Below are 10,907 nucleotides of genomic sequence, written 5' to 3' on the forward strand. Positions count from 1 at the left end.
TCAAAGGGAAGGGGTGGTAGAATTTCTTGGAATATATGGCCTTTTTCATGGAATAGGAAGTGAGGTGTATTACATCATGTTTTTACCTCAGTTTCATATTTTTTTCTCTGGTGGCTTACATTATAAGTAATTGGGTAAAAATTGGTGTGCTCACTGCTGCACATTTTTAGGCTTTCTTTTGATTTATTTGAAGTCTGAGCCAATTTCAAGTTTTAATTGTTCGACTCACTTACTGTTGGGGGCCTTCTTCTTCCGAAGGCCCTCAAAAACTTAACTAACATGTTTTTGAGTATAACATAGACTATTACAGGTGGCTTCGACTTTGAGATGAAGGTGTGCGTAGTATGAAGGTGCAGTCTGAACGAAGGACAAGCTAGCTCTGAAGCTGTGGTTAAAGGAGCTTTGGCTCAGCACATTGACGGTGGTGAAAGGAGAAACCAACTTAAAGGGGAAAAGACTGCTTAGTCCTCGACAGCTCGCCTTATGGTCAACAGTAAAATGCCAAGGACATGAATGTAATTTCGCCTGGGCTGCATTCCGTGCCTAGAAATAGATGAATAGTAACACCGTTCTGTTCACGCTGACTTGTAATCACTCTCACGTCACTCCCGCTTTTTCACCTTGTGTCAAGCCAAAGGTACAAATGTAATATAAATATCGTTGATGTTTATTCATGTTTATATAAAATAAGAATATGAATAGTCTAATGATTTGAAATGATTATTCATATTCCCTTTGTGTTTCATACGTTTCTGTTTACATTCTTGCTTACTGAAATGATGAAGGTATGTCCTTCATGGCCTTCGTCTGAAGATCATTATATCCTAAGGGAGATAATGCTTCGAAGGACGAAGGTCCCTAATCGTTAACAATTATGTTGCTTTGTTCTTGGTATTTAGCATCCGAGAACAAGGACTAACATTGGCGCCCACCTCCGGTGAACTCATCCGACCACCTTTGGCAAGCATCGACCTTCATCATGCCGCCGAAAAAGACAGCCGGGCCAGGGGCTGCACTACAGCCGCTGGATGTTAATCAGGAGATGCTACGCGAAGCTAGGAGCTAGAAGAGGAAGGCTACCAGCCCAACACCTCAGGAGGAGGAACTGGACCAAGATATCAGGGACCTTGAAGCTATTCATCAACAGGTTCAGAAGAAGAGAGAGAAAATGCTTTGGCTCGCCGATCTCCAGAGAAAGATTGATGAGGCCGCCGAAGAACTGCGCCATCTCACCGAGGAGGACCAAGACCGAAGGCTCCATCACAGGGAGCTTCGTCAAGAGAATTCATACAATGATGATGAATGGTATGGTGATTTTCATCATGGCAATTTTGCTTTCGATGATGCTTCTCCTTTGGCAGTAGAGTTGCAGGCTACCCCATGAAGGCACCTCAGCTTCCTATGTATGATGGGCACTCAGACCCGAAGCAGTTCCTAATGAGCTACGAGGCAACCATATCTTCATATGGGGGCAATACTGCAGTCATGGCCAAATCCTTCATCATGGCAGTTAAAAGCGTAGCACAAACTTGGTACTCTTCTCTTCGGCCAGGAACAATCACATCATGCCAGAAGCTCAAAGATATGCTTTTTACTAGTTTCCAAGGCTTTCAAACGAAGCCAGTCACTGCTCAGGCTTTGTTTCAATGCACGCAAGACCATGAGGAGTACCTTCAGGCGTATGTCCCACAGTTCCTACGTCTGAGGGCACAAATGCCTACAGTGCCCAATGAAATTGTCATTGAGGCCATGATCAAGGGGCTTCGGCTAGGACCTACAACTCAATATTTTGCCAAGAAGCCCCCACAAACCCTGGAGAAGCTTCTTTAGAAGATGGATGAGTATATCTGGGCTGATAATGATTTCCGCCAAAGAAGGGAGGAAGCTTACAGGTTTTCCGAGATGGCGAGGGGCTTCGAAGGAAGACTTCACCCCACGCATGTCAGGTCAATCCATAATGCCAACCCAAGTGATGATAGAGGAAGTCAACCTCAAAGGCAACAACACAGCTCCCAGTCATCAGGACCACAACAAAGCTCCTTTAGGCCACCAGCCCCAAGAGGTAGAGGGGGCAGAAGCTTCAGAGGAAGATACGGGGATCAGCCCAGAAGACTATTTTGCTTATTCTGTGGTGAAGACAAAGGCCACACCACAAGAACATGCCAAGTCACAATTCAGAAGCAAAAAGAGATTGCCGAAGCTGAGTCACGATAGAATCAGCCGAAGCAGGTCCTACATACTGCTTCATGCTATTCTCCCTATGTCCCAGAATACGTAGGTAATCAACAGCCTACAGCCTCTGTCGCTTCGGCAGCCACTCTCAAGCTTCCTGGGCCCAGCTCCCACCACCACTCCCGCTACCATCTACTTTGACCCAAAGCCAGCAGCCAGAAGGGCACCAGCATGTGGAACAGCAGCGCGATTTTTGGGAGGAGTTCGAAGCTCGCACAGTCAATAGTACTGTGCCTGAATCCAAGCACATTTACTAAAGAATATCCTACCCTTGGTGTATTTTTATCTTTTCTGTCATTTTATTTTTCTTGTATGAAAAACAAGTCACGAAGGACTGAATTCTGATTTCATGTAATAATAGTGCTCGTATCATTGAGTGAAATGCCTCCTCTTAACAAATTTATGAAACTATAAAAGTCATTCCTAAGGGAGCGCAGATTAAGTTCCGAAGCTATAAAAGTCGTCCCTAAGGGAGCAAAGATTAAGTTCCAAAGCTCAAAAGTCGTTCCTAAGGGAGCGCAGAGTAAGTTCTGAAGCTATAAAAGTCGTTCCTAAGGGAGCGCAGAGTAATATCCGAAGCTCAAAAGTCGTTCCTAAGGGAATGCAGAGCCAAAATACCACCGAAATATAAGGTGAAGAAGCTCCAAAGTCGTTCCTAAAGGGATGCAGAGCTTAAATACCACCGAAATAGAAGGTGAAGAAGCTCCAAAGTCGTTCCTAAGGGAATGCAGATCTTAAGTACCACTGAAATATAAGGTGAAGAAGCTACAAAGTCGTTCCTAAGGGGATGCAGAGCTTAAAGACTCCAAAGACGTCCCTAAGGGGATGCAAAATCTTGAGTGTTTTAATGTGGGCGTGTGTCTTCGGCATAAACATCATGTTGCATCATATCATTGCATCATTCCGCATAGCATTACATCATACATCATATCACATCAATAGCAAAGATTGAGCACGAAGAAAATCTTCGGCAATAACTTGATGAATGAAAGTGTACTGAGGCACGAAGTAAATCTTCGGCAAATTCAAACTTACCAGGAAAGTGTTGACAACAGTATCACACAACAGCTTCGCTATAAAAGGGCTCTTTTCTTTACGAAGCATGAAAAGAAGGGAAGGTGTTTTTTCGCCGAAGGCTCAAAAATGGTATGTACGTAAATTTCATGCATCACAAAGAAATATATTACATTAATATACATGTTTGATAATTGTTTTATACACAAATGTTACATAGTATCATTACAACAAAAGCCTAGTCTTCTTTGAGAATTTTCTCTACGGTCTCATTCAGCAGTTTATCGACGACTTCGTCGACGATGGTATTGACAACACTCATCACATCCAGCGCCTCTTTCATAACGGGATCGGCCTGGGGGTCGTATGACTCGGGTAGCGGTGAAAGTTCAGCTGTAGTAAACAAGTTGTTAGTTTGAAGCCAGAAAACAAACACCGAAGCTAAAAATTCAATAATAATACCTATACGCCTCGCTTAGCTTCTTCTCGGGCATCATAGGATTCTTTTTCATTTTTCTTTATAATTTCGCTGGCAATTTCCCGTCCGCCTTTCATCCAGACATCGGAATAAAATTTCCTGCCTATTAAAGTGGCTTCGGCCGAGGGGTCCTTCGTGTCGTCTATGGAGAAGACGGCTTCGGCCTGGGCCGCAGCTTTAACGTGGCCACAACCAACCTTCTCCAGGATTGCTGCAACCCCTCGAGCGCCAGCGAAGGCACAAATATCTCCATGATCACTAAGGATCTCTTCTAAAACTTTGGCCTCTTCACCTATCCAATCAATGACTCCCTCGGGGTCACCTCGAATGAATTTTTCTTCCAAAGAGTATGCACCCACCTTGGCAAAGCTGGTTTTCAGTTTTCTTACGCAATCCAAGGATTTCTCAAAGCATATTTCCTTGTATTCACGAAGCCCCTCAACATTCTTTTCCAGCCTAGCATTCGACCATTCACTTATTTCTTGCTTTGCTTTTACAAGTGCAAAATTTTCACTAGCTTCAGCAAGTTTTTTCTGAAGATTATCAACTTCGGCTTTATGGGCTTCAGATTGAGCATTAAATTTTGCTTCGCTTTTTTTCAATCTATCCACCAATGAAAGTAGAATCTTATCTTTTTCTAAGGCTTCATTTCTCAGTTTGATAACCTCTGACTGAAGGTTACCGAGGGCTATCTGAGAACTTTCATATTCAGCATTCTTCTGTGCTCTCAAAGCGTTGCTAAGAATTAGGCCCTGCAAAAAGAAGGGAGACAAAGGATTAGCACGAGAATGAAAGACAAAAGATAATCTATTTACAAGTCCATAACTTCCGTACCTTCAAACTATTGTATGCAAGGCTGTCTGCGAGGTCATCCTTTGACATGGCAGAAAGATCAACTTCAAGCTTCGGAAATCCCATATTTTTTGCCATCTCCCGGCAAACAGATATTTCTTTGTTGTTCGAGAGACAGTATAGAAAATCATCTTCGTCGGTGCCATTGAACACTAAGGCCCCCTTCGGGTACTTTAGTTCCCGGGCATAGTGTTTAGCTTCCGCGATTTCTTCTTCAGACAACTTTTTACCCGAAGCATGTCGAATAATAAAGTTGAGACCCTCAGAAGGTGCTTCGAGAATAGGAGATTTAACTTTTTCAGGCGTGTCTTCCTTCTCCAAAACCAAACCAGCATATGAAGATCCTTGTTCAGTTCTCTGCTCAGTTCTAGCAGGCTCTGCTTCAGTAGGCGCTGAGGGCCCAGCTTCGGTTTCAACGCGAACTATAGCAGCTTCGGCTGTCTCTTTAGCAGGGGCAGGAGTCGATGCCCTTGTCGACTCCAGGATGGCGTCCAGCACGCTAGCCATCCTTCTCCTCTTGGGAGTTATTGCAGGAGCCTTTGATACCTTTGGCAGTTCTGGCTCCCCGGTGAGCTCAAGATTTTTGGCAGCCCTACCGTTTCCCCTAGTTCTGGCTCTTTAGCCGCCTTTCCTTCGGCTTCGCCACCATCGTTTAGTGTTTCAACTGACACGGTTGCAGGCACCATTGGCAATTCAGCCAATTCTTCCCTGGGGCTGGCAAGAGCAGGCTGCCCTGGCTCAGCAGTAGAAATTGTCTCTTCACCAAAGTTCAGCACCATGGCCATTTCAATATATCTAGCTCGGTGCGTTAAAACCTTGATCTTTTTGCCCTTCGGCGCAACAGATATGGCCGAAGTGGCAGCTTTCCTTTTCTTTCCCTGCTTTCGCGATGGATAAGCATAGTCTAGGTACACGAAGCCAATAATGTCAAAAACTCTGTTTAACCTTTTCTTGCCTCTTCCTCCGAAGGCTGAGTTCAAGGCATCATCTTCGGCTCTCGTGTACGCCCCATGCAACTCATCATTAGTCGCCTCAACACAGATTAGCCAGTCATCATTCGGCTCGTCGAACTGATCTCTGTATCTGAAGGTGTATTTCAAATAAACCAAACCACCTTGACTGGACCCAGCAGCAGTCTCCCTCGGCATCTCCCAGTCATTCACAAGAGGCCATACTATATAGGCTATGTGTTCCTGGACTAGGTCTCTTGTGCCAATAAAGGCGCAAACATTGTTGAAAGCCTTTTGGCATGCTTTGATATCGTTCCCAAGCACAGTAGCCGATCTCCTGATGCCGAAGCGAGACAATTGGGCGTTGAATAATCCCCTTTATGTCCTCCCTTTCAATCAGATTATTCTTTACATAAAACCACTCCTCCATCCAGGCCCCTGGCCACCTTTTTCGAAACGTTGGAACTAGATAACTCACATCAGAGCGAGGCACGAAGCCATAACAACCAAAGTTGTTGTGATACTGGTCCTTGCCAGTAGCCTTCGTCTCATATAGCATGTTGCAAAAGCATTTTGCGCTTGGCTCTAGCCCTTGGCTTCTCACGGCCCAAACAAAAACCCCCATCCTGATAATGGCTTTAGGGGTAATCTAATGAAGGAAAATCTCGAAGGACTTTAGCTCTTCAACTAGGAATTTGCTTAACGGGAACCGAAGCCCTGCCTTCATGAAGCTCCTATAAACAACCACTTCATCTTCCTCGGGAGCAGGGGTGGCACTATCCCCTCCAACTCTCACAATGGACATATCTCAGAAATATCTCCCCTTCATAGCATCAATTTGACTCTGCTTAATGGATGATTTTCCGAAGATGGTATGGCTCGGCCACCAGGGCCGATTTTCGGCATCTTTGTCTTCACTTTCCACATCAAAGCCTTCGCTATCGTCAGAATCTTCAGATAAATCAGCTAGCATTTCGTTTGTAATCTTCTCTGTATTTGTCTTCTCCATAGCCTCATAAAAACCAGCTAGTGCAGGATCAACAACCTTCTTCTCGTCAGCCATTTGATGGGCACATGAAAAAATACCGAAGCTCACAAAACAAGCGAAATCTGATAGAGCAAGAAAATTAATACTTGAAAAAGGGTTTTTTAATTTGGTGCCCTTAGTTTTGGTGGTGTGCTCACCTATACCCTTAGTCGTGTTTTTTGCTCAGCTGTGTCCTTCTGTTCTATAGCACTGGAAGGGCACAGCTGAGCAAAAAACACGACTAAGGGTATAGGTGAGCACACCACCAAAACTAAGGGCACCAATTTAAAAAACCCTTGAAAAAATAGCACAAGCCATTGAGATGGCACAACAAATGCTGCCGCTGCGGGTTCCTATTTATATGCCCAAGCGCATTGCAACTTGGCAGGCCCTACATGTCATTGACTTTCGCTATTCTAGCGAAGGGAATGTGTTTTTTCGGACCTTCGGCTAAAGGCCTTCGTTCACATCACAGTCTGAATTTGTTAAATGCATAAACAAATTAATACTGCAAGGGGCTACTGTTGGGGGCCTTCTTCTTCTGAAGGTCCTCAAAAACTTAACTAACATGATTTTCAGTATAACATAGACTGTTATAAGTGGCTTCGACTTTGAGATGAAGGTGTGCGTAGTATGAAGGTGCAGTCTGAATGAAGGATAAGCTAGCTCCGAAGCTGTGGCTGAAGGAGCTTCGGCTCAGCACATTGATGATCGTGAAAGGAGAAACCGACTTAAAGGGGAAAAGACTGCTTAGTCCTCGACAGCTCGCCTTATGGTCAACAGTAAAATGTCAAGGACATGAATGTAATTTCGCTCGGGCTGTGTTCTGTGCCTATAAATAGATGAATAGTAACACCGTACTGTTTACGCTGACTTGTAATCACTCTCGCGTCACTCTCGCTTTTTTACCTTCTGTCAAGCCAAAGGTACAAATTTAATATAAATATCGTTGATGTTTATTCATTTTTATATAAAATAAGAATATGAATAGTCTAATGATTTCAAATGATTATTCATATTCCCTTTGTGTTTCATATGTTTCTGTTTACATTCTTGCTTACTGAAATGATGAAGGTATGTCCTTCGTGACCTTCGTCTGAAGATCATTATATCCTAAGGGAGATAATGCTTCGAAGGACGAAGGTCCCTAATCATTAACAATTATGTTGCTTTGTTCTTGGTATTTAGCATCCGAGAACAAGGACCAACACTTACTGTGATGGTTTGGGGGTGTTTATCATTTTTGTAGTGGTATACTAGTAGTTAGAGGTCTACTGAAATTTTCTTGCCATTATTGTATTTGACCTTATATTTTTTAATCATGGCTTTTCCTGATTTCTTAATGCCTAATAAAATTATAAACTCAGATTAGCACTAGATTATGGTTCCATATATTTTTCCTAGGTTCTATGTAACTTTGGCATGGTAGGAAAAATATGGTCATTCTCTGGTTTTTGTTTTCTATTACCTTTTTCATTTTTCTAAAGTTTGGGCAGAAACAATCTTTAATGGACATCCCTGGTCTATTTTTGTATACCGGGGTGCTCAGTATTTTTAAACAGTGTATATGCTAGGTAAGTATCTGTACAAATTTTCTCTAGCCCAGAATAGAAGTATTCCTATTTTTCTTTGTATTAATAAGGTTTGGGTAGTTTCCTAATTTAAATTGAAACCCTAAAAATTAGTACAGAAAACATGGGGTTCAATAATTTTGTCTGATAGTTAATAATTTTTAGAATCCAGCAAAATTGGTTTGACCAATTTTTTATGTATAAAACTCAAGTTATGCCTTTTTGAAGTTGACTGCTATTATTTAATTCAAATTTAATTTAAATTCGAATGGAAAACTAGTTTGCGCTGAGACCCCTAGTTTTCTTTACTATTTATATTACAACTAGGTCCTCAAGGCACTATTCATTCAGGTGACTGACAATGTGAAAACCCCCTTAAGTTCTACCCTAATCTAACACGCGGCCTTCCCCTATTGGAATAGTACCCGCGGTGGAGAAAAGGGCGGCGGGGCTTACCGGTGGCGAGATAGCTCCGACAAGGTGGTCGATGACATTGGGGACGTCGCGACGGTCACGTCGGTGTGAGGATCGTCGTCGGGGATGGCCGGAGTTGGTCGGACCTCGTGCGCATATGGGGAAGCTCGTCGGCGGCGAGTGCTCCAGCCTAACCAGGGTGGTAGGATCCAATCAAACCGGTCAGCGAGCTTCACTAGGTGTCAGGGAGGGCATGGGCGAGGGTAATTGAAATGTGGTTTACCGGTTGGTCGTGGCCACACGCGCCGGCGGGGAAGACAATTCCGGCGAGGGTGGAACGACTTCTCCGGTGAAGTAGCATCCGGTTTCTTGCTTAGGGGAGCTCTTTGGGGCTCTGGGGAAACTAGTCGAGGCACGAGATCGAGTGGAGATGGACGAAAGTGGTCTGACCATGGTGGCCGAGTGCTCGGGTGGGTTGGCGGGCGGCACAGAGCTCGCAGGAGCTAAGTGCTGAGTCTGAGGAGTCAGGAGAGGCGCGGAGGGAGTACGACCGAGGCTTCCTGGATCTTATAGGCGTGGGCGCAGAGATCGTTATATCCTTAGGGAAATAATGCTTCGAAGGACGAAGAGCATTAACATTTAACCCCTTTTTGTGTTGCCTTGTTCTTAACTCATAGCATTTGAGAACAAGTCCCCAACATTGGCGCCCACCTCCGGTGAACTCACATCCACTTTCGAGCTGATGGCTTTGTTCAACAACCACGTCGAAGCACCTTCGGCTACGAAGCTGGTATTCACGATAACAGGCGGCTCAAGCTCAGAGCTGGCTAACAAGAAGCAGAAGAAGGAAACATAGAGAAGGGTACAACATGATGGGGTGCAGGGACCCTTCATTAAGTCAAAATGGTCCCATATCCCAATCACCTTCTCCCAGGAGGACCTTCAGCTCAAAGATTACCCTCACAATGATGCTATGGTTATATCTTGTGTCATCAAGGGATTTCTGGTCTATAATATTTTGGTTGATACAGGCAGTGAAGCAGATATCATATTTGCTAAGGCCTTCAGACAGATGCAAGAGCCAAAAGACAAGATTCATGATGCTACACACCCTCTTTGTGGCTTCGGAGGAAGGCAGATTGTAGCACTCGGCAAAATCACAATGCCAGTGACCTTCGGCTTTGTCCATAACACGAGAACTGAATAGGTTGTCTTTGACATTGTTGACATTGAGTACCCATATAATGCAATCATTGGTCGAGGGACACTTAATGCTTTCGAAGCAATACTTCATCCAGCATATCTGTGCATGAAGATACCTTCGGAACAAGGGCCTATTGCTGCCCATGGGAGTCAAGAAGCTGCCAGAAAGGCCGAAGGAAACTGGACAGATTCAAAGGCAATCCATAACATAGATGGAGCCGAAGCCTATGAGCAGTATAGATATAAAAGAGAGAAGGCTGCTTCGGCGGATCATCCGAAGCCTATGCTTCTATGCGAAGATATAGCAGAACAAAAGGTACTGCTGGGGTCTCATTTATCTGAAGAGCAAGAGAAGAATTTGCTAAGATTTCTATTCAACAACAAAGATGTCTTCGCTTGGTCAGCTAATGATCTTTGCGGTGTCAACAGAGATGTCATTGAGCATTCACTCAATGTGGATCCATCTTTCAGGCCAAGAAAACAAAGGCTTCAAAAAATATCTGAAGGTGCTCGGAACGAAGTGAAGAGGCTTCTTAGCGCTGGCGTTATCAGAGAGGTCAAATACCCAAAGTGGCTAGCCAACACTGTTATGGTGTAGAAGGCCAACGGTAAATGGAGAATGTGCATTGATTTTAGAGATCTTAACAAGGCTTGTCCAAAGGATGAGTTCCCATTGCCAAGAATAGATTCTCTAGTAGATGCAGCAGCTTCGTTAGAGCTCATGAGTCTACTAGATTGTTACTCAGGCTACCACCAAATCTGGATGAAGAAGGAAGATGAGCAGAAGACTAGCTTCATAACCCTAGTGGCACATATTGCTATCTTCGGATGCTTGAGGGGCTTAAAAATGCTGGAGGAAGCTTCAACAGAATGACAGGCAGAGTCCTTCATTCTCAAATAGGCAGGAATGTACTGACCTATGTTGATGATATCATAGTGAAAAGCACGAAGCAGGAAAATCACATTGCTGATTTACAAGAGACATTTGCCAATTTTAGGCAAGCTAGCCTGAAGTTAAATCTAGAAAAGTGTGTTTTTGGGGTGAAGAAGGGCAAGTTCCTTGGCTGTTTAGTATCAACGGAGGGAATTGAAGCCAACCCAAGTAAGATCGAAGCTATTTTTCGGATGGAGCCGCCAAGCACAAAGAAGGGGCCCAACATCTTGCA

This window comes from Zea mays, chromosome 9 (assembly GCF_902167145.1).
Source record: "Zea mays cultivar B73 chromosome 9, Zm-B73-REFERENCE-NAM-5.0, whole genome shotgun sequence".
Classification (NCBI taxonomy): Eukaryota; Viridiplantae; Streptophyta; class Magnoliopsida; order Poales; family Poaceae; genus Zea; species Zea mays.